Source organism: Canis aureus, chromosome 1 (assembly GCF_053574225.1).
Source record: "Canis aureus isolate CA01 chromosome 1, VMU_Caureus_v.1.0, whole genome shotgun sequence".
In the NCBI taxonomy this organism is placed as follows: Eukaryota; Metazoa; Chordata; class Mammalia; order Carnivora; family Canidae; genus Canis; species Canis aureus.
This window is the reverse complement of record NC_135611.1, coordinates 34,817,343-34,836,823: the sequence shown is the minus strand read 5'-3', so window position 1 is coordinate 34,836,823 and position 19,481 is coordinate 34,817,343. Positions and strand designations below refer to the sequence as shown.

General features: G+C 42.5%; 1 long non-coding RNA gene across 1 annotated transcript; it reads right to left on the bottom strand.

The window, feature by feature from the left end:
- Nucleotides 1-5,874: 5,874 nt before the first annotated feature.
- Nucleotides 5,875-7,238, bottom strand: LOC144283117 (uncharacterized). The gene is made up of 2 exons (XR_013351495.1): nucleotides 6,743-7,238; nucleotides 5,875-6,575 (listed from the first exon to the last, which is right to left on the bottom strand). It is a non-coding gene; the product is annotated as an uncharacterized LOC144283117 (long non-coding RNA).
- Nucleotides 7,239-19,481: the final 12,243 nt, after the last annotated feature.

Here is a 19,481-nt window from a genome sequence, read left to right as displayed (position 1 = left end):
TGCTGTGCTCTTGAAATAAAATTGAAATCTATCATCTTAGGACTTAGGACTTTCAGAACTTGCACATTACTCATGTTTTATATGTTGCATATGATCTGTGCCATTCACCTGATGAAACCATTGATAACTGGTATCATTCAAATAAGTGAGATATTAGTCACAAGTGTCTGTGCCTGGCATCCATAAAAACAACAATTAAACAAACCTTTAAGCCAACAGAAACAGTCTTGGAGGCTTGCTTTAGTTACGGCTGGTCTGACTAATTTGAAGTCAGGAAAAGCCTGGCCTGCAGGAACCAGCTAGATGGTCACTTACACACGTAATTTGAAGGGCTCTGACCTTCCAGCAGTAACACTGTCTAGTTTGTCTGCTGTATTTTGGAGCTGGAGTGTCTAGACTCTCATTGTTGAGTGTTGCTGCCACATAGGGTTAGCAGGGAGTATACCCTCATTTTGCTATGCTCTCTGAGTAGATGTAAAGGTAGGAAGTTAATTATTTTCTACTGGGATATTGGTAGCATTGGGGTTCCATCAACCCAGTGGAAGTACTGAATTGGGTTAATATGAGTCAGGTGGGTGTTGCTGGTGAAGAGTGTTGAATAAGATGATACATGGGAGTGCTGGATAGGGCAGAAGGCAAACTTGGATTAACTCCATGCTAATTCCTAGCAATTGCCTTGGCTTTAGTCTTCATAATTCACTGAGGGAAATTGTTGTGCTTGATATTTGGGAAGATACAAAAAAATGGCAGAGATGATTCCTTCCCTCATATGGTATAATATTTAGATGGGGATGGAACACACATGAAATTATTGGTGAATCACTGATGCATTTTTAAGCATGCAGGGTGGTACATCTCTTGACTGATGTCCCATTTTGGTTTAGTAGTGGTATCAGCAGAATTTTCAGTGAAATGGGATCCTAATTTTTACATGCATTGTATAAACTCCCTGTTAATATAGAGATTGATGAAGGTAACTGGGAGAGTCCTATTTTCTTAATGGAAAAGATGAAGAAGGTTGTATGCATGTGCTATTTCTTTATAAAACAATAACGCAGAGTGATATCCTACCCAAACTCAAAATATGGGCCCATCTGCCTCTCCTGACCTCACCTCTCATATGAACTCATTAGAAAGGAGTCAGACCTTTGCTACAGTCTCTATGAGTCTACATTTATCATCATGTAGATAATAGCTGTGCAAAATGGAGTTTAAAGAATAGTAGCATCAGCATGACCTGGCTGCTGAGAGCTCACAGAAATGCTTCTAAACCTCTACTCTGAAGGATGTTGCTCAGAAACTTGTGTTTTAACAAGATTCTCAGAGGATTCTTACACAACCTAAGGAAGGCTGAGGAAATATTGTCATAGAAAATAGAGTTGAAAAAAAAAAAAAGAAAATAGAGTTGATTGACAGCAGAGATGACTCTTTTTGTAAATTGGTCCCTGTACATAGTTTTAAAAATTCAATTGGACAATCTTTGGCCCTTACAGGAATATTTAATCCTTTTATATTTAATGAAAGAACTGGTTTATTCTAAAATGTATATGTGTATGCCAGAAGCTTTTGTGAATTACCTTTTTTCTTTATTAAACATTTTCTGTGTTGTTGTAAGAATTTTCCATCTTTGCCTTATGTTTTAGCAATAATATACTTATGTTTGACTATGTTTGACTTATAATTTCTTAATTTTGTCACATTAATTATATATTTACAAATCCAAGTATTATAACTTTAATAACAGGAATATTTGTGGGTCTGTTTATATTACCTATTTTTTCCTCTTGGTCCTTTTACTTGATATGACCATAGTTTTTTGTTTTTTTTTAAGATTTTATTTGTTTATTCACGAGATTCACACAGAGAGAGGCAGAGACATAGGCAGAGCTGGAGAAGCTGGCTCCCTGCAGGGAGCCTGATGTGGGACTTGATCCCAGGACCCTGGAATCACGACCTGAGCCAAAGGCTCAGGCTCAACCACTGAGCCACCCAGGCATCCCTGACCATAATTTTTTATTGAATGCTATATATTACTTACGAAAGATTGTGGAGGCACTCTCTTCCTTTGATAGGGCTTATCCTATCCTTTGGTTATGTAGTTAGAGAAGAAGCACATCACTGATTCAATTAGCAACAAAACTGACGAGTCTGGGTTGAAGTCTGGAAATTGACCTACTTCTGGTTTGCTCCTCCATAGCGGTGTGGCCCCCAAGAGTCCCACCTGAGAGCCTAGAGAGTTGACTTAGGGCTTCTCTTTGTCAGGCTGTAAACTCCAATTTTTGTCTCTTCAATTCTGTGAGTAGGCCAAAACTGTTCTGATTTCCTGTGATTTCCTGCCTAGCTTCTTGTCCTTAGCAGCTTAAGGGTTTGGCATATGCCTCTAGTTGAAAATGTGGTATCTAGTGTACTTCTCTGTGCTTCCCTTCCCTTCAGGATTCTGTTACCTCAAGTCTTAGATGCTTTGGCCAACCAATCTCCCAACTTCCCCTTCACTCCCAGTCTTTTTCTTTTTTGTCTGCACCCTTGTGAGATATTCAGAAACTGTTTCTCTATCAGCCACAGCTCTCTGGGTGGATTCTTAGCCTCCAATCCTATGCCAAAAATTGGCAATTGCCCTGAGGGGAAAAGCTGTTTGCAGACTATCAGCTCAGCTCTCTGTGGCTCCCTTTTCTTGTCTCTGCTGGATCTTGGCCCTTCAATTCCTGGTTGCCTCAGTCATTTTCCAATGCCTTCTGTCAGACAGCTGTTGTTATAGCTGTTTTTTTTGTGTGTGTGTGTGTTTTTTACATTTTATCTGAGTTTTCTATTCTCATCAGAGTAAGTGGTCTAGTGCAAACTATTTTAGCTAGAAGTAAAAGTCTACCATGTGATTTTAAAAATAATCACTCAGCATGTCTGCTTATTTCTTGGTCAGAACCTGAAAAAATATTAGCATTTTGCCTTAATCTTCCCATGCTACAGTCCATTCAAGATAGTTTGCAGTATGTTTGGTAAACTTCAGAAATAAGAGAAAAATCATTACCTTGAGATGTGCATTAGAAACACTGAGATTTGGGGAAAATAATAACCCTCTGATGAGATTCTGTATATGCAGGTATCATTTGTTTTTACCATAAAGACAATATTTGTTCTACACTTATTTTAATATGCTAAGGTTTTCTCAGCTTCCCTTGGGGAATATTTTGCATCAAGACTTTAGATATTAAATCTGGATGTGTTTGAGGTCTGATTGCACTTAGACCAGCACCTGCAAATTCTATAATTTTTTTTTTCATCAGTCTTGTTTATAGTTCTTACATTTCAATTCGGGCATTATTGAGGCAAATTATAGGTAGCTAGATTTTTTGATGTTGAGTTGGCACCAAGATTTTTGTTTTATTTTTGATTGCCAATATCATTTTCCCCAAACCTTGCTCTCTGTAAGTGTGTAGAACATCCCAATCTTGTCCAATATTTTAGAATGAAGTTTGTTTCTTCTTGCTTACAATACCCTGCCTGTTTCATTACTTGTATCCCTAAGGAACCATGCAAGAGTGAGTATCAAGTATAGGAATAGAATGCAAGTTTTTTTACTTCTAGGCCTGAACCCTAAATCAGAAAACCAAAGGCCAAATCCCAAATGGATTGCTTTCTCTTTTATTTCTAGCATTGTGATAAACTTCCCAAGAAGTGACCTCCTTTCTCACATTATTGTCATATTTTGATCCATCTATGGAGACATTGCCCATGGTCTTTGTGATTCTTCTGAGCCTGTATATATGATCCTAAAAAAAGTTCATTTTTTCTCATCACCTCTCCTATTTCTTATCTACTGCCACAGATAAAGAACAATTGTATTATATCAGTTACATACCTGTATAAGTGGTAAATTGTTTATAGGTATTTATCGCTATATAAATGAGCCAAAGTTGGCTCCTTAGTGAATGAAAACAGATTCCCTTTACTTTATGCTTGGTCATTTCTATAGCAGCTGATGCAATCATGCTATTGTTCCTAATTCTTCGCTTGAAGTCTACCACCTGGAATGGGCTCTAGGCATTGGAAATATCATTCACAAAGATATAACATCATGGCAACTCCACAGCAAATTGAGGAAATGCAAACCGGTCTCTGAAATCGCAGAAGGAGCAGAAGTAAGGCAGCTAAAGGAAAACTCAGTGTCGTGCCCAAGATCGCAATTCCAAAAACCACCAAGGAGCTGACACCGATGCAAGCACATGAGGGTTTATTTACAAACTCGAGCTTTGGTCAAGTATACTCCACACAGCAGAGCAGGGGCTTGGACCCCGAAGTGGGTTACAGCTGGGTTTTTTTATGGGCTAGTCTAGGGGATTTTCAGAAGGGATGGAGGAAAAAAATTTTTTTTCTTTCCAATATGGGGAAAGGGTGGGGGAGTATCTCCAGATCTGATATGGGATTCTCTGCCGAGGGCATTCTGAGCTTTATTGTCTTTCTGATATGAGATTCCCTGCCTAGGACATTCTGCAGTTTTTCCTGTAAAGTTCAGCTCTTATTCCCAGGGGCCTAAGATGGCTGTACTTGTGCTAATGCTAAACTTGAGGTGGAATGGCCTTAATTTTTCTCGGCCTCCACACTCGGGACGGAGAATGAGTTTAGGAATTATTTTCCAACAGTCATTGCTGTAGAAAGCATCTATGCAATGACTATTTTGATGCGGAGTAGACAGTGCATTGTGAATGGTGGAGAGGGGATATTTGAGCAAGTAGTTCAATTTACAAGGCATCACAATACTGAAGAAAAATTTTCTGGGGAGCTGCAATAAAAGACCAAAGCAACAAAGTAAAGAATGAAGGCTGTTGTCTTAGTAACCAAACAACATTGTTTTCTTACCTGATAGAAATGGTAAATTAATTGTGACCCTCAATTGTGAGAGATACCTTTAGGCTATGTAGGTATTTCTACCTCTCTAGGGCTCTCAAGAGGCCCCTTCACAAAAGAAAGGTAATTGCAGAGTGACAGAAGCCATACTAAAAAACAAGAGTTTTATTAGTTCTCTGTTTGTCCATCCCAGAGAGGGAAGCCAGTGGCCTTCTCTGTGTGCTGCTCTGGGGAATCCCTAACTTGGGTTGGGGAAATGGACTCATGATCTAACACTGGACTCACCTGTTGGTGAGCCTTTTATTTGACTCTTACTGTTGTTTTTGAACATGTTTCACATTCAAGAAACACAGGGAATAATATAAGAAACTTAGAGGACCCTGACTAAGGAGGGAAGGTGCTCTGATTTCTGCCATCTCTCTCCCTGCGAGTTTGGGCAAGTTATTTGAACTTCCTGAGCCTTGGTTTTGTCCTTCCTATTCCTTTTTTTTTTTTTTTTAAGATTTTATTTATTCATGAGAGACACAGAAAGAGGCAGAGACATAGACAGAGGGAGAAGTAGGCTCCTTGAAGGGAGCTCAATGCGGGACTTGATCCCAGGACCCCGGGATCACACCTTGAGCCAAAGGCAGACGCTCAACCATTGAGCCACCCAGGCATCCTCCATCTTTCCTATTCCAATGAATAGGAATAATAATCCTTAATTAAGAGATTAAATGAGGCAGTGAACGTCAGGTTCCTAGCACATAGTAGTAATTCAGTAAATGGCAGGAATTCTTCTTGACTCAATTTTTCACAATTTTATAAATAAAAGTAAATAATAAGAGGGAACATGAAACTTTTTTTAAGACTGATTCAAGGGGAGGGGGATCCCTGGGTGGCTCGGCTGTTTGGCGCTTGCCTTTGGCCCAGGGCGTGATCCTGGAGTCCCTGGAGTCCCGTCCGGTGTCGGGTTCCCTGCATGGAGCCTGCTTCTCTCCCTCTGCCTCTCTCTCTCATGAATGAATTAAAAAAAAAAAAAGACTGATTCAAGAGTGAAGGCAGGAAAGAAAAATGCCTTTTTAATATTTGGGAAAGGATATAACATGAAACACTGATGTTAAGAGGAAGCATCCATTCATTACCTTCACGCTTGCTCTAAATGCTCTTGACTCAATTTGGTGAAGCTTCATTTCATGTTGGAATACACGGAGTCAAATTTCTCTCCTTGAAGAGTTTGGTGATTAGCCTTGGCACAATCACTGAATGCCATGATATGGAGTTCTGTGAACAAGTTCTTCAGGTTCAATAGGGAGTTGAGATCATCCAAGATGCCCTGACTTCAAACAATCTCAAAACTTCTTCAGTACCAGTTTATGTCTTTTAGAATCTAGTAAACAAAATCCCTAACTCTATAATGTGCTCAGGTAGTTTGTAATAAGAAAAGAGCTTTCCTGTTAAATTTAACAGTTTGCATTGAAAATAATCTTGGGAATGAACATGTACCAGTCCTTGTCTTTTTCCATCGGTAGCAATATATACATTCCCAAGCAGCCTGGATAATGTTGATCTTTTACATTTTTTTTCTTAAAATTTATTTTGTCTTTTTCATAGTTGTTGTAACAGTTGCTTATTGAGAAGTAAATGTCAGTTAGGAAGGAGTCATTTGCTAATATATCTAGTTGAATGGGACTTTGAGAAGACGAGGGCTTCGAATTGCCTGTTGCTCTTTTTCAGCCTGTATGAGGTTTCTGTAGCTGTTAAAACAAATTACCACAAACTCAGTAGCTTGAAACACTACAGTGTTATTATATTATGGTTCTGGAGAGCAGAAGTCCAACACAGGTCTCTTTAGGGTAAAATCAAGGTGTCTGACAGGTCTGGGCTGCTTCTGGAGGATCTAGGGGAGAATCTGTTTTCTTACCTCTTTCAGCTTGTAGAGGCCACACTCCTTGGCTTACAGCTTCTCTCTCCATTGTCAAAGCTAGTTATGTCACATCTCTATTACCCCATTGCTCTTTGGTCACAGCTGGGAAAGGTTTTCTGCTTTTAAGGACCCATGTGATTAGACTGGACACACATGGGTAATCTAGGCTACTTTCCTTACCTCTGGAGTCTTAACTGAATCACACCTGCAAGGTCCTCTTTGTCAGGCAAGTAACACATTTGCAGGCTTCAGGAATTAGAATGTGAGCATCTCTGTGTGTGGGGTGGGGGTGGTAGTGGCAATTCTGCCTACCTTAAAAGAACAAACGGAATTAAAATTCTGGCAAAAATTGCACAGGGAACTTCTAAGTGTTATCTTCACTAGAGAGAGTTTGGAGGTGGCTTTTAGAGAAAACAAGACTGTGGGTCCTTGATTGAGTTCTGTGGACAGAGCTCAGCCTTTATATGTCATAAAGGCTATTACATGGGAAGTGGGGTTCTCCTTCACACTCAAGACATTCTCTTCAATTGCCCTCCAAGGATCTTGGAAAGAATGAGAGAGTGTGAATGATTTGGCAAAGGTCCAAGGAATGGGGTCTTACCTCAGAAAGTCCCCAGACCGTCTGGACAAGTAAGGAAGTCTAGGCAGCTTCAGAGATGGCCTTTCCTGAGAGGGATGGGTTTGCCAGAAAGGATGAATATCTTGCTTCTGGCAATCTCATCATGATGGTAATGGAAACAGGACAGTGTAGCTCTGATTGGATTAAAGAACTGTAGGCAGCTGCAGAAGCTCCAGGAATGGGTAGAGGCAGTGACCCCACCCCTACCCCCACTGGGCCTCCAGCAGGCAGTGTGGCCACGTGGGGGTGGTGCTAGAGTGGTTGAGTCTGTCTCAGTGAGGCTGATGCAATGGGCCTTCTTAGAGCCTGAAAGCATCTGGACCCAGAGGTGACTGTTCTCTTCATGAAAGTAATATGTTGAGCATGTTCCAGGATTTTTCCTGTGTTCTTCTCTCCAGCACACCTTCTCATGCTGCAGATGAGGAGGTTAATGAGCAGAGTAGAGCTGGGAGTGAGGAAAGAGGAAACTGAGGGGGTGATGGGCTGGCCTGGGTGGTGTAGAGTGAGTTCATAGCTCATCCCTCCACAGCCAGTGATCTAGGACAGACGCCCTTTCCAGGGGCCAGTGGGGTTTGAGCAGGATCCTGAGAGAGGAAGCAGATCAGTAATGGCAATGATGATCAACTGCAAACAGGGCAGGGAGGAGGCAAGTTAATCAAAAGAGGTGGTTGGGGGCACCTCCTCATCTTGGAAAAGTAGAGGCAGTCTTGTGTCAGAGAGGGTCTTTACTGGCTGTTAGTATCGCCTAAATTATCTGCCGAAATTATTAGTGTTAAATCAATGAATGGAGAGAAGAGGAAATTGCTGAGAAGGTGTAGGCTGAGGTGCTGTGACTTTGTTAAATGAACATTTGTTAAACAGAGCCCTGGGGTGCTGGATGGTGAGCCACAGGTTCAGCAGAACACCACAAGGGAATTGAAATAGAGAAGCTGATTACCCACAGGTCCTGGAGGAGGTACATGGCATGCCTCCAGGAGCCACAGGGGGATGGGTGAGGCAGGGTGTAGGCAGAGCATGAGGCAGGACCTGGGTTTCATGTCTTTAGGAGGGTCGGGGGGTGGAATGCTTTGGAGTTGCCAGGCTAATGCCGGTCTGGTCTATTCAAGCCAGAAGGAACCAGGTTTTGGTAAGATTCATGGGGCTCTCCTCTAAGGGATACACAAGAGGGAGGCCGTGGGAGGTGGGATAGACTATTTATCACCAGCGTGGTTGAGGGAGTCACACCAGGAACTTTCATTTACTTGTGGCCCTGAGAGCTATTTTGTCTAGGGCACATGCTTGGAGGAGGGGCTAGTGTCAGTCAGCTCAAGACCCTCAGGCCACTTGGCCACACAGAATGGATGCCAAGGCAGAAATATTATAGAGTAGTTTAGTTAAACTCTCAACATGAAGGCTATTGAAAGGGGATTGAATCCAAAAGGTCCTAATTTGTGCCTTTGGGGAAGCATACTATAGCAGACATGCAATTATCTTTGTTTTGTTGTTGTTTGCAGCAGTCACAATTTGCAGAGTGGCTGCTTCATTTCAGGCACTGTGATAAAGTACATAGACTTAGAATTCAAGTAGCCTGGGTTCCAATCCCAGTACTGCCACTTATTGTTAGTATGACACAGAGCAACCACCCAAACCGCACTTTCCCATCCAAAAAATAGGTATAATATGATATTTTGTAGAGATGTCATGACTAAATGAGCTGATATATTTAAAATGGTTGGTGCAACGCATGGCTCTTCACAATAAAAAATGCTAGCCAGCCTCATGGGCAGCCCGGGTGGCTCAGCGGTTTAGCACCACCTTCAGCCCAGGGCCTGATCCTGGACACCTGGGATTGAGTCTCATGTCGGGCTCCCGGCATGGAGCCTGCTTCTCCCTCTGCCTGTGTCTCTGCCTCTCTCTCTCTCTGTGTCTCTCATGAATACATAAATAAAATCTTTAAAAAAAAAATGCTAGCCTCTTTTTTAAAAAGTATTATTTCATAGGTAAATATTTTATAGACTTACTTTCAATAGAATATTATCATATATGAATATCTCAAGGTGAATGGGTTTATTGAACGAGGCCTTACCTGGCAGAGCTTTGATAACAAAGCATAAGAGGAAAATTTGATTCTGGGTGAGAGAAGGGAGAGACTGATCCCAAGTAGGGAACATTAAGAATATGCCCCATGATTGGCCTTGGGGATCCTGGGGCCTACACTACTGATACAGGAAGGCTTAGCTCTTGTCTCATGGAGTCGAAGAATGAATCTCGAGGACAACAGAGAGTGAGTAAAGCAATAGAAGTTATTAAGCAAAGATACAGAGAAAGCTCTCAGAAGTGAGAGGGGTCCCTGCCACTGAAGGCTTGTAGTGAGAGTCTTTTATTGAGAACTGACTGGGAAGCTCGTGGCCTTGAGATTCTTGTGCTGTCTTGGTTTGAGGTAGGACTGGTGATAACATCTTTAATGGCTTACTTCTTCTTTCGGGTCTGGTTATTCTTTGCTGGTCACAGATGACTGTCATAAAGAGACCCCCTCCCCGCCCACACCTAGGGCAGGGTGGTCCAGCTTGCTTCCTTATCTCTGGTTTACTTACACCTTGGAATTTTTGGGATTTCTGTGAGCCTGATTCCGTAGCCCCCTACCTAGCCCTGCCTAGGCCTGTTTGTCCCTAACTCACTATGAAGCACTGAATACTTTATGGTACAGAACAGTCGAAGTATACTAATCATACAATAGAAACTGCTATCTATAACTCAGCAATGTAACAAAATTCTGGTTCCCAATGTGTGAAATCTAATTGTGTTTGCTTCTGAAATAAAAAAGAATCCCGGTTGAGGACCTCCACTAAGCAGTTCTACAACGTCTGGTGTCCTTCAGCTTTAAGATAAAAGTGTAGGGCAAAAAGATCTCTAATGTTCCTTCTGTGTCTAACATTCCAGGACTCTAAAATAATGCTAGGGCCAATATTATGTATTTCTTTTTATAGGAGTTCTCTTTGCCTGGGGAGAGCAAGACCATATGCCAAAAACATTGTGTAAGTCAGGTCAATTAAGAAGGATTGCTCCTTCAGTCTTGGGTTTGCTTCAGCAAATCTTTAGAGCTGGCTCTTTATTTATAACTCTGTAGAGGACCAAAACAACCCTACATCTGACTAGGGTGTGGAGAAGCAAAACATAGTTCAGATGCATTCCTAAATCATGAATTTTTCTCATTGACGTACACACCATCACAGACAGTGCAGCTGCATGTCATAGATTTTTGGGGCTTGATTATAAACAACCTTCGACAGACATCCCTGAGAGAATGGCGAGGAAGTTGTCCCTGTGACACAGCTGATTCTTCTCCTCCACAGAACTGAGGCTAGCGATCTTAAGGACAAATATCAGCACCAGCCCCAGAGCCTAAGGAATATAGGTTGTTTAGGGACTGATTGAAAATCAGTCCTTAACATTCCTCATTTCTACATGTCAAGGAATGCCAAGACTTGGAGCCAGGCATTCATAACATTTAGGGATTATATCCTGTTTATTTGGATGCTTGGTATCAGACTTTCTCTCGACCCGGTGCTCCAATACTCTCAGACACTGTCCTTTAGCTTCTGGAACCTTCCAATCAGCTCTAGATTCCCTAGTCAACTGCTACCAGAGTCTTACAGTTCATTATCCTATCTCCCTACAACCCACTCCAAATTTAAACTGAAAGATTATTTATAACCCCCAAGACTGGGGTAAGTGCTTCTCTTATATGGACCTGTAATGGCCTGTGCTCACAGGCTAATTGAAATACTTCTATATGTTACCTTCTCCCTTTATAGAATAAACTTCTCGAGGATAGGAACTACTGCCGATGCTAATTGTATCGCCAGCATACATACACAATTTAGTACAAATTCCAGCACTTACTGGAAACAAAATGTACTGTAGAATGACTGAGTGCCTGTATCTCATCTCAGGTACTGACCATTAAAACACACGGAGAGGGTGAAGCAATTGGCTGGCTCCTAGTGACGCCTCCCTGAGTCCAGCTTTTCGGTGATGGCAGGCAGTACTATCATCTCTCTCAGTTCTCAGGAATGAAACCTCAGAGTAATCATGATTCATTGCTCTGCTTTGTGTCTATACTTCATGCAGCTGGTTTTTCCTCTTTAACTTCTTGCATATTATGTGAAGACAAACACTTGTATTTTTAGAAAGTCCATAACATTCATTTCAACCCTTTCCTCAAGTGGAAATGTGAGACTAAATGTTTGAGTTGCAATAAGTCCTCGACAACGAAGACATTTACCTATTTAATGGGTGACTAGTTTTTGGTGCTTTATATTAAGGTAACTAAGTGGCTTATTTTCTAAACCAGGACTGCTCTGAGAATGAACGAGGACACTATTAATTGCACAGGTTGGTGGATAAACTTGGATTCTATGGGGCACAATGGGACATATGGTCATTCTATTTATAGATGAAGATGCTGCTGAATTGGCCCCAGCAAAGCCTGCCCTGGGTCAGTCCTTCTGTAGTTGTGATGTGTTCATGGTGCACCAGTTACATCTCCTTCCCAGAATGTTCTTGTAGCTGATAAAATAGGTGTGGGTAAAGTTGATTTCTGCCTGGGTCATAATTTATAAAGGTGCCTGGGTGGTGACACAGATGGGCTAACATTATTGAAAGATTTTCATGACTTAAAGCTTCCAAGAGGAGTGCGGGACGTGCCAGGTCAAACAGTACCACGTGGGAAAGCACAGGGTCTGCTCAGGAGGCAAATGCAGGATCCAGGGGAAAACAGAACCCAGAGCCTCCATTGTGCCTTCCCTGGAAAGGGCAAGGCAGAGCATGGCAAAAAGCTTAGGATTGGCTACTTTGATTGGTGTCAGGAGGCTCTGGGCATTAGGGGTGGTCTTGTACCTGGTTCTGGGTGATTTAGAGCAGAGCAAACAGTGGCTTGGTGTGTGTAAGTTAATCAAAAGAGGTGGTTGGGGTTACGAGCTTGGAATTGGTTGGAGAGTTTGTAATATGATTTTGTGCCCCTGTGTAAACTGGATCACAGGGGAGATATAAACAGCTTTGGCCTCTAGTTCAGCTTGTGATTAATGATACCAAATAGACAAATAGAAAATAGACAAATACAGTCAGAATACAGGCAGCTGCCTGAAGTTAGGATGCATTGCTGGAAATGGAATATAGATCGCCTCTGAGAAACTCCCTGCCCCTGTAGAGACTGAACCAGCCAACTTCAGGTCCTTAGCTTGAGGCTTCAGTCCATATCTCTCAGTAAGGGATAATAAGCTGGAGGTGCTTGAGGGCCCAGACCAAAAGAGCAGCATTGAGGGTAGGTCAAAGATACATCTTTGAAATCAATGATTGGAAGATGTACACATCAAACACATTTTACTGCATATCCAGGAAAACTATGGCCCATCAGCTTTATTTTAGGCACAATGTGAATGTGAAGTTTCTCTAGTTTTCTATCAGGGAGATGGCCTGACATGCAGATGACCCAAACTCAAGCACCATCCAGGGTGTGGTGAGGAAATGGTGACTCCCTCCAGGGGAGCAAAGAAGCTGCAACGCCACATGCTGCCACGGAATCCTGACCTGAAGGCTGTGAGGATGTCCCTGTTTCTTCTCCAGAGAGAAGGCTGACAGGGTCCAAAACAAGTGTGTTGAGTGCTGCAGCTTTTGAGAAGCAGTCTCAATCACAGAATGCAGGTCCCTCTGACTTCCTGGGGCTCAGCTGGGAGCTTCCACAGGAGGGAAAAGCAGAGATCTTTGCTGCATAAGCTGGCTCTCTCCAGGTTTAAACCACTGCTTAAAACTGTGCCCAGTTTCCTAGGAATGGGAGGCCCTGACTTCTCTTGTCCCAGCAGCGAGCAGGCTTTTGCATGTCTCCCAGCGTGTTGCCATTTATGGATTTGGGCAAAATAACAGAATTGCAAAGCTCAGACTCCCAGACTTCTTTTTTTCTTTTTCTTCCACACTGAGCTTCCTGTTTCTATGGCAATGAATAGGATGTTTTGCACTAAGAAACACTTTAAATGCCACTGGGGGAAGGTAAGAATCACGCGTAGCTCTCTGCAGAGCAGAAAGGTGAAATGAATGAGATGTTAAGAAAAACGGAGTGAAATAAAAAGAGAGAGGAAGCGGAAATGCTGGAATAGAAGTGGGAGAAAGGAGGAGGGAGGGTAAAAGGCATCTGCTTGGAAGGAAAAATAAAACAGAGGAACATGGTGGGCAAGAACTGGGGCCCACGAGGTGGCAGTCCTCTGGCCAGCAGCACCTGGAGAGCCAAGAGCACACTGATTTCATGAAACCACAGGGGTTGTGAGGCTGTGGGGAGCATCAAGTGATCTTCACCTGGAAGCAGAGGGCAGGAATCAGGGAGGCAATTCTAGACACTTTCATTACATAGGGCCCCCTGGAAGGTGGCTTCCAGAATAGCCTAAGGTGAGGGGACTCCAAAATGATACCCTGCAAATGCTCACTCTGCATACGTAGACTAGCACAAGGCCACTGGAAGCCAGTGCTCCCAGCTCTGAGGTTAGAACTCTGGTCTCCCATCAATGGCTGATGCCCGTGGAGGGGCTCTGGAAGGCTCTGTAGTCTGGGGTTCTTCTACTGCCTTCTCTCATTATTGAGCGGGACTGTCCACATATGCTCCCAAGAAGGCAGATGCCAACAATGAAATAAAATATGAGGGATTCAAAAGGCAGCCTCGAGAAGTCAAGTGGCCATGGGAAAAGTTTCTTTCTCTCTTTCTCCGGTGTAGCTTTCCCCAAAGCACAGACATCTGTGACCAAATCAGCATTTAGGAAAGAAACACTTTAGAACCATTTACAATTTAACCTGGTAGAACCAGGAGTGGCATATCAAGTAGTTCTCACTTTTGGTTTTACTAATTCCTCCACTAGAGCCAAGTTAAATCAAATCAAACTCCCTCTAGCTTGAAGTTCCTGTTATATAAGGTTTTAAGAGCTATAAGCTGGAATTAAAGGCACAGTAATAAGAAGAGCCAATCAAGGGCAGCCTCAAAATAGCCTGGTCCCCGTGGAAGGCCAAGGCAGATGTATTTGTCCAGCTGCTAGAAGGAGGAGGCCTGAGGCCTCTCGCTCACTCGCCAGAGGCCTGTAAAAGGCTCACCTACAGCTGCGTGTGAAATTGGTTCCTTGTAAATGAAAGTCAACCAGGAGTCATATGAGCCAATGGCAGCTGGACAGAGAGGTCTGGGGTGCCAATCGGAGCCGGAAATGGCCAACAGCCAGGGTAAACAACCGGGGGCAGAAGCTGAGGTGAGTGTCTCTCCCAGGATAGCTCAGTGAGGTGCTGCTTTCCAAGGGCTTGGCCAGGACAACCTGGCATATTTTCAGCTGATCTGGGTATGCCGTAATTTACTGTGGGAGCCTCACATTTGCATGTCTGCTTTAAGAGACCCTAATAAGTACACATAATAAAATGTTAATTTATGCCTTCTGCTAGGATTGGAATTGAGTGTGGCTTAATGCAACTGCAAAACAGAACAAATCTGGAAATTCTGGCACACAGAAGAGGAGGGTGGAAGGAGCACGTGCTCCTTTGCTCAGAGGAGACCAGAAACTTCCTGGTGTCAAGCTCCCTTCAGAACCCTAGAAAGGACCTCCCAAAAACCAGGCCCAAATTCCCCAGCACAACCTAGGGATGGCCTCTTTGCCATGATAGCCCTGAAGTCAACACTATAATAGGGCACAGAGTAGGGCCTTAGTAAATATTTGGGGAAGTGATTAATGGTACTGTGAATGTTCTGAGGGCAAACTCGTTCTCCCATGTTTTGGGTATGGTCGGGTCTTGCTTAGGTCTTTAAGAACCTTACACCCATCTCCACATTAAAAGAAAAAGCCGGCACATATGTAATGTTCTGAATTATTCTAAATGGCAAACCTGTGGCACCTGGGTGGCTCAGTCAGTTAACCATCTGACTCTTGATTTTGGCTCAGGTCATGACCTTGGGGCCCTGGGATGGAAACCCACATTAGGACTCTCACTCAGAAGGGAATCTGCTTGAGGATTCTCTCTCACTCTCTCCCTCTCCCTCTGCCCCATCCCCATTTCTCTAAAATAAATACATACATCTTTAAAAAGTAAATAAGTAAATAGCAAATCTGTGTAGGTCTCTGAATTCTTCCAACCCCAGCACAGTGCACACTGTCTTAAGGCAGTCTTTGTAAATGCTTCTTTCCATTCAGCTTTGCCCAGACTACCCTACGCGGGTGCCACACCTGTGGTTGACACTCTGTAGATCCTAAACTGACCCTATTAGTAGGAATAAGATAAAAAATTCCATATATGGAATATATATATATATATATATTTTTTTTTTTTTTTCATTCTTACTGGCAAGAAGTAGAGTTAAAACATACCAGCAGAGGGGCGGGGGATCTTTGTGTCTCCTAAGTGATGCCGATGCCACAGCTGTGTCATTGTAATACTGGGGAGATGATGAAGGAGGAAGTAGAATAAAGCATTAGAATAAAGTAAAAAATAAAAAACAAAAAACAAAAAAACAAAAAACAAAACATACCAGCAGACTCTGACAGTCATTGTAAACACCTTTCAGAGTCCCTGCCCAGGCCACAACACTATGTTGCTATAGGACTCATCCCCCCGCCTGCAGACAAACTTGGGTAAACTTTTATTCACCAAGTACCCTCCACTGTGATCATAGATTACATCAGAGCTCCCACTGATCCAGCCTGGACAATCATATTCCTTCTCTTAGGAATTAGGAATTGGACTTAAAGAAAGCTAGTCAGCATCTGAGTCTGGCTCAGATATGCATTTTAGAGCCATGGTGGTCATCTGTAGAGAGAATCACAACCAGTTGGTCTATGGGGAAAAAGAAAATGCAAACGTGCAGAGTAGAGCAGAGTCCAAAGAGGCCTGGATACACTTCCTTTTTGCATCTTTGTGAAACATCCCTGTTTATTGATTAGGCTAACTTCGTTGGCTCTCTGATATTGGTAACCAAAAGGGCTTTGAAAAGACACCAAGTTTCACCATAGACATCTGTGGCTCTAATCTACAGGCCTAAACTCACCCCTTTTCAGCGTGATACAATTCTACTCAAGGTCATGGCATGGTTCCTAACTGCCTCCCTCACCATGACCATGACCCTTTATCTAGCTCTCAGCGCACTCCCTGCACTGTCCTGCCCAACCATTCAGAATGAATTCCCCTGCCATTGTGATGTGTGACCTTGCTTGGGTCGGATTTTTCTTCACACTTCTCTGAACCCAGTCCTCTGATTTCTTTCTGTTTCTGATAGGATTGCTCCTAGGCTTAGCTTAGAATGGTTTGCCCTCTCCTCTTGGCAAGATTGGACACTAGACTTTTTTTTTAATGCAAATGGGGTGGTTTCTACTGCTGACTTGTGTTAAACAGAAATTATCTGGAGTGATTTCTACTTGCTGACTTGTGTTAAAGAGAGAGAAATGATCACAGTGAAAAAAAAATGGTTACTGGTGGGACCTAGTACCTATAGGCACTTGGCTCTTGTGTGTCTGACACAGTATCTATACCCCTGCTAATATTTGTATTTATAGTAATGAGAGAATTTCCCAAGCTAAAAAAAAAAAAAAAATCTAAACTCCTGAGGAAATGAGGGAGCTAAAGGAGTGGTTGCTTAAGTCCCTGGCTTATTCAAAGAGCCTTATTCTCTTCATTGGAGGAAGACTGGAGGTATCCAGCCCAAGGGAAGTTACTGGGCAATGGCAGTGTTCTTCTGGGAGTAAAGGGCAGAATAGGTTTGGGGATGAATACACAGTATATAATACTTCATTCGAACTTCTTTCTCTGTTTGAGGTCAGTATACTATATCATGAAATGAAAGCACAAGTGATGGGAGAAAAGGTCATCAAATGGCTGTTTAGCCATAATCAAGAGATGCTGGAGATGCCATGTGCTTTCGCTGAGGGGGCTGGTACGAAAGGGGAAGCATTTTCACATAAAACAGGACTAAAAACCAAGGGTTTTAGGACCCATAGGGCTCTGCCATGAAATATTTTACATATTTATGGCAAGGAGCCTGAGGAAGCTAATTCTGAATTTCTAAATTTATGCAAAAGAAACCCGCTGTGTGTCACTGGCATGTTTAAGTCAAGTGTTGTGATCCATTTGAATTTACTGTGTCAGCTGGGTGTACTGTGTAGCCCTGGGCCCTTTTCTGTGTGTTTTCCTTGTGGTTGCTTCATCATATTCTTTCTTTTATAAGGAAAACTCTTTGCTAATATCTGCAGGAATGGAAAAAAAAAGAGGGGACTATTTTTATGAAGAGATAGAGTTGTGTTCTGCATATGCAGCATAAGGAATTGTAATAATTTCTTTAATGGCCACACATATGGAAAAGGTCTCTCACTGCTTTACACTCTCCACTGGATTTCTCCTCTATTCCTTCTGGCTTCCTCTCGTTCCTTGCCAAAAAAATGTTTTTCTGTCATTCTTTGAAACCATTTTAATTTTACTTTGGAGTGGGCTCCAATTTGTTAAAATGTGGGGCTGCACACTGATACAAATTGTGGAGGCCGAGAAAAATTAAGGCCATTCCACCTCAAGTTTAGCATTAGCACAAGTACAGCCATCTTAGGCCCCTGGGAATAAGAGCTGAACTTTACAGGAAAAACTGCAGAATGTCTGAGGCAGGGAATCTCATATCAGAAAGACAATAAAGCTCAGAATGCCCTCAGTAGAGAATCCCATATCAGATCTGAAGAAACTGCCCCACCCTTTCCCCCATATTGGAAAGAAAAAAAAAATTTTTCCTCCGCCCCTTCTGAAAATCCCCTAGACCAGCCCATAAAAACCCAGCTGTAACCCACTTTGGGGTCCAAGTCCCTGCTCTGCTGTATGGAGTATACTTGGACCCAAGCTCCAGCTTGTAAATAAACCCTCGTGTACTTGCATTGGTGTCGGCTCCTTGGTGGTTTCTCGGATTCGCGATCTTGGGCACAACAAAATAGTCACAATTTTCAAAGTTTTAAATACATCCCTTTTAGGAATAAATATAGTTAGGTAACTGTTTAAAGGATCCTACAAGGACAAAAGCATTTAGGAGATGGAAGACCCTTATAACACTGAACATTTATAGCAATTTCCAAAATGCATTTGTGAGTTGCTTACTGCCGAGATGCTGAGGGCACTGTGGACAAGCAATGCTAAACTTTGTGGACTCAGAGTGAATTGGCTTTACTAGACCCTCTCTAAAACACAACCACAGAGACAGTATTGGACTCTGCTGCAGAAAAGAAAAGTCTTCTCGAAGGAATGAGATGTTAAGTTTTCTAGTTACTCATGCCAAAGGTTGCATGAGTAGTGGAGAATCCAGAGTCCTCTCTAGATTCCTCATCCACACACCACTTGGTACCTTCTGTCTGGAGGTCTCTTAATATCTTTAAATAATAGAACAGAATACTTTTTATTATTATTATTATTATTATTATTATTATTATTTATTATTATTATTTTAGAAATTGGATGATGAGACACTGTGGCCTTCTGACCTAGCATCTGATGAGGAGATCTGTCAAAAACCCAATTCTGCATGAGCTGACAAGATGAGAAGCCCATTGGAAAAGAAAGCAATGATACTGACCGGAAGGCCTTTAATGTGTTCCTGTGTTTAAAGCAATGGTTCTCCTTTTCTGGGTCCCTGATTCCAGGCAGGTTGCCCCAGATGTGGCTCTCCCTGTAGGTAGATCATGGCATGTGTGTCCCTCAGGCAAATGGGCCTATAATGGAGAGTGGACAAAGCAGCTATGGTTGAGGAAATGTACTACGGTGTAAGTATAGAGGAGGCTTGTAGTAACTCTTCATTCTTCCAAGCAATGACATTGGGAAACCAATTCTGGAGCAAGGGGGCAGTAGCTGATAAAAATCACTGTGGAGAAGGTGGCCTAAAAGATTCCAAAACTCAGTCCTCACACACCCCCTAGTGTAGAATACAGGGTAGTTCCTTGGATACTGGGTTGAAGCTGAAAATACATCAGCCATTCTTAATCACCTCCTTGGATGAATAGGATATATTGAGAAGAAATAAATGAGACAGGAAGTCAAGCAATGAGTTAACTTTGCAACTGCAAAAATTACAGGTGACAAATTAATAACTGTTTTAAAAGGGAA